Genomic DNA, 5,368 nt, shown 5'->3' with positions numbered 1-5,368 from the left:
GAAACCATGGAAGCTGTTCCCGTGTAATTGAGGAGATCTTTGGGTGGCACCCCTCATTTGAGGATGTCGTGATGGAGTTTCTCACGGGTTTCTTGCCCTGGCTCTCGAGTTATCATCTCTAGCGGGACTGGCCGTGAGCGTTTCTCTTTGGAACAGTCTAATGGTGGAGACATCAGGGAATCGGTGATGGTTTTGTTCTGTTTGAGGGTAGCTGGGCATGGGGATGATTGAAGCTGGCATGGAGCAGAGCATGGCACGGTATGGAGGGTGTGTGAGTGTGAGAAACACTGTTTCTGCGTATCCCTGCTCCGCAATCGAAATGCAAGCAGCTGCTGCCGTCAGGATCTCATGAGCGGTGCGATGGATTAGCACTGGCAGCTCCTGTCTCTAACCCACACAGATGACCTCTGACCCTACAGCAAACGCTCAGATCATCTTCAGAGGGGTCAGGACATCAGCAAAGGTGTTTCTTTGCTCAAGTCTGGAGTTTTAAGTCTGCACATGAAGAGCTGTCGGCCCACAGAGACAATCTGATATTTTCACACCACAATGTGTTCAGAGCTCACATTTTCTCCTGCAGGTGTCTGTACTGATTTTCCTCCTGGATACATTTTTTTTAGGAGAATATTTTAAGGACAGTGTCTCAGAGCTGCAGTCTCCATCTCAGATGAGAAATCCATCGTTCCCAAATTGTCAGTGAGCGCCAACATATTCTGTTACACCAAATACAGAAAATAATGATCTTTAAAAAAGCATCATATGACCGCTTTAAGAATGTGAAATACAGTAATACTTCATATGTTCATACCCAGAACCCATGAAAAGTGTATTTTGTCACTTGAAGAGTATGCTTGTGCTATCGTTCTTTAAAATAAATGCCACTTGCTTTGATATTATAAATATTACTCTGGTCAGTAAGTTTTATTTTATACATAAATGTTAATACTTTTATTTTATTTTATTTTTATTTAGGATGAATTAAACATCATGTTTAAAACCATGTTTTAAGGTCTTTATATACATTTTTTTTAGGAGAATATTTTAAGGACAGTGTCTCAGAGCTGCAGTCTCCATCTCAGATGAGAAATCCATCGTTCCCAAATTGTCAGTGAGCGCCACACTGGGTGGGATTGTTACTGACTGTTGTTTCCAATGTGAAAGGTCTCATTTTTCCCCCCGTTCTTGCATTGCTGAGTCTGCAGGGGCCTTTTGTTTGGCGCTCCAGTGAGCTTTAATGCCACAGAGTAATTCTCTGCCATTCCAGATAATGGGGTTTTAGTTGCCGCAGCCTTTTCCACAGTGTGCCAGTGGCATGGGACTGCCCACACAAGAATGCCTTTCACTAACACATGCTGCAACAGGCCACAGAACACTACAAGACGCTGGATAAGCATGCAAAATATTGTAGTCAGCATTGCATTTATTGTACACAAACCAATGCACATTCAAACAATTACAGAATGCACAAAATCTGTGCTTCGTTCTTTCACAGTCCATTCGGAAACTTACACTTTAACACTTCACAATGAATCACAATGAGATCAACACTCATCCGACAAAAGCTTCTGAGTGGAATTTAGTAAGTACTGTCCTCATTAGTATTCTCGAGTGCTCGCTTTCCTGCGTCGGGCTTGTGTAGGTTTTGTGCAGAACAGCCCAGCAGAAAACAAGCTGAATGACTGCTTTGACCAGTAGAAGATGAGGATAGTATGATATCATTGCGTGAAAAAGTTAAAGAGTTGGAGATCAATATAACTTGCAAAGATGATCAAACTTACAAAAAGGCACCCGTACCACTATTATCACAGTATCCTCTTCTCCTCAGCCAAGGCGTTGCATGAGGATGAAGATGATCCTGAAGATATGAGAGTGTGGGTTACTAACGGTGCAATGTAAAGACACTTCACTGAATATACTACTTTAGTTTCTTTCAATGAACTAGCTGAATTCATACTATTACTGTTGCATTGTAAATGAATGGTTAGATCCACACACAGAACCTCCCTCTCAACAACCCTCTGCCAAGACACTGACCTGCAGTGATGTGAGAACTGACCTGGAAGTAGAAGCTCTCTTTGGTGGCCACTGGGAAAAGGTCATGTTTGTTTAGCTTGCCACCTTCTGGCATGTGAGACCGGCCGTGATTGCACAATAGCAGGACAGCAGAGAGGAGAACCGGCCTGAAAACAACAGACGACATCTGAAATTAACCCACAACAGCCCGTCAACATCAACAGGCTTGTTCTGTTCCAGTTCTCATCACCTCAGGGCGGATCTGATGTGTAGTAGTGTTTAATAAGAAGTGTGTTTAATGACATGCGATAATAACGAACGCTCTGTGAACGTTACAAAAGACCTTAGTCAGAGTAGCGCCAGATTTAATTTTTGACAGGAATGAAAATGAGGCTGTGAGAGACTGAAGTACAGTGCGTTCAAGGGATCATACTGTAGTATAATAACAACATATCGATTGTTCAGCTGACAAAACATTTTTCTGGAAACAAAAATAGTAGACAAAAACTCTGTAAAACAGTTTTTAAGTTGTGAGTTGTGAAAATTGTGTGATCTAGGACCTTTATGCAGTGCGTGCCATTGTTTAGACCGCTTGTCTTTTTCTCACAGCCTCATTTTCATCCATATTAAATTCAACATACTGTATATGGCGTCTAACCTGCTTAAGGTCTATTTGTTACAATCCTAAAAAAAAACAGTAATATGCTTGAACACCTATTTCAGGAGAAAGATGGGCTCTGATGTCCGAGACACAGAGACAGTATAACATTCATTATTATTATGAGACGTCAAATAGCCAGCGATAAGGAAGATTTGTGGATGCATGCATTAAATATGTAATGATCGTCAAATAAACAAACATTTCATAAATGTTCACAAACAATCACATGATTAAACGTTCAACAAAGAATCAGTTCAAAAAAGTGATTCGTTCAAATTGCGTTTCGGAACTTTTTTTCTCAGTTCTAAATAACAAGGAAAGATGTGTTATATAAAATGAAGCGGCTTAAAAGGTAAAATTTTATATTACATAACATAAAATGGAACAATATTTTTAATATTAAGATATACATATTATAAACATAAAATATAGATATTTGACAAAATATAGCCTGTTTATACTGTTCGCAAGTGCGTATAGTTTACATTTTGCACATATTTAATAATTAGGACTAATCAGAACAATTATAAATGTTCAAACACAAAAGAAAAAAACCTATTCATACTGACAAATCATCAGTTTTATTCTGATGGGACCATTGGAGACAAACGCTCAACAGAAACGTGTCCACCATGAAATGTGAAGCGCCTGCTGAACACGCTGAAGCTGACAGTCATGCCCTGCATTATATCTCTGGCCCAGTGCTGTCTTTGATTTCCAGTCCTACATTCTCCATGTCCCCTTTTCATCTTTCCCTGAGAAACTGGCTGCAAACTCAAGGTAAAAAGACCAGAGCATCTGTCGGAGGATTTAATGCTGATCAGCATCGTGTCTGCAATATATGACGTTTAGGAGCTGATAAATGAGAGACGATGGCATGATGGGACATGGACATTAGATAGTGGCAGCTGAAATGGGGGAAGTGTACGATAAAACCAGGAAATGAGTCATAGTCGTCTCAGAGGAGGTAAAGACAAGAGAGAGTTAAAAAGCAGATGAAAATAAAAAGTTCATCGCCCTCCTCCAAACACATTCACCCTTCATAGAAGAACTCGAGTCCATGTCTGGCAGGTCAGTTTACTGTCTGCAGGTTGAATGTTCAATTACATGCTGCGTGTCACTGTCTCTATATCAGCAGCAGGGTTACACGTCCATCCTGAACTCTCACTTACCATCTTACTGCGTCAATACAAAGAAGGTAGGTCAAGAATCTATTCACTCTCTGGTCAAATAAATCTAAATATCGTATATAAGAAAATCAAAGTCTATGAATAATTGTGGCAATTTGTCAAACATTTTTAATGGTTACATTGTTGCACACAGTTCCTTTATTACAAGTTCTATTAGAAAGAAAAATCAATATTTGATATATTTTACATTTCTGTCGGTTGCTCTGCTGATAAGACGAGCAGAGATGGTCACCGGCAGCATATGGTGGGTTGATGACCTCGAAGATGAGCTCGTCTGCAGTGTTCACTTCTACTCCTGAGGGAGTCTGAGGCGAGGCTAGACAGCCCAACTCTCTTTCTCAGCTAACTGGAGATGTGCTGGTCAGTTTGCTCTGGCTCTCCACACTGCAGCTGGGGTGATCCGCAGGTTTTTCCTGTGGAAAAGGACTGTAGGACGACTGTCAAAGGGTCTTTCATTCAGTGCTGTATGCCAGGCCCTGGCCCACAAACTATGAGGCCACTATCCTTTATTCTGTGGGCCAGACACACTCCAAATGTCACGGCTTTGAATGATAAGCTGCTCTCTACTGTCTGTGATCGACTCTATCGGATTTCACTGCACATCTGTAACTTTCAGTGCATGCAACTCTAAATGCTACATGCAACACTCACAATGCTGATGTAAACTAAACTAGTCTACTGTACGAGTAGCATTTCTGTAGGGATATTCAGAAGTTGCGTTTTAATCAGCCGTGCTCCTCCGCAGAGAGACATAAAGGCTGTTATTCTGGCGGTCTGTGGACACAACACGAGGGTGAAAACCTTTTCACAGAAACGGCATCCCTGCGGTGCGTCATGAGACGGGACACATCACGCTCTCCGCTGTATCCGCTTTGTTAGAGAGCTCTTTCTGCTCTGATGAGCAGACAAACATTAAAGGTAATAATTAGAGCAATTCCTTCTGCACACATTCAGCAAAAGGCGCAAACGGCTGAAGGTTCCTCTCCATATGTCTCTCTCTCTCTCCTCAGCGGAGTCAGTTGACGCGGCCGATAGTGGCTGCTGGATTCCTAGAGGAAATTTACCGGTGAGGTCAGAGCGGTTCAGATGGCCCAGTGCCACGGCTGAGTATAAGGGCGAGTTTAAGTTGGGCCAGTGAATTAAACTCCCCACGGATGCGTGTGTGTGTGTGTGTGTGTGTGTGTTTGGTTCAGTGGAAGAAACCTTCAAGCAGCAAAACAGAAAACTCTTGCAAATTTGCACAAATTGAAATGACATTTTGTTCCTGATGATTTAGTTTCACTTGATGTTTGCAAGGCAAGAATCACTATTAATTGCTGTTGCTCACCCTCAGGCCATCCAAGATGTAGATGAGTTTGTTTCTTCATCAGATTTGTAGAAATGTAGCATTGCATCACTTGCTCAGCAATGGATGCTCTGCAGTGAATGGGTGCCGTCAGAATTAGAGTCCAAACAGCTGATAAAAACATCATGTAATCCATGTTTGAAAGAAACAAATCCATCA

The sequence above is a fragment of the Sinocyclocheilus rhinocerous genome, unplaced genomic scaffold, assembly GCF_001515625.1.
Source record: "Sinocyclocheilus rhinocerous isolate Xijiao unplaced genomic scaffold, SAMN03320098_v1.1 scaffold216, whole genome shotgun sequence".
Classification (NCBI taxonomy): Eukaryota; Metazoa; Chordata; class Actinopteri; order Cypriniformes; family Cyprinidae; genus Sinocyclocheilus; species Sinocyclocheilus rhinocerous.
The sequence above is the reverse complement of the archived record's forward strand: the minus strand, read 5'-3'. Positions refer to the sequence as shown.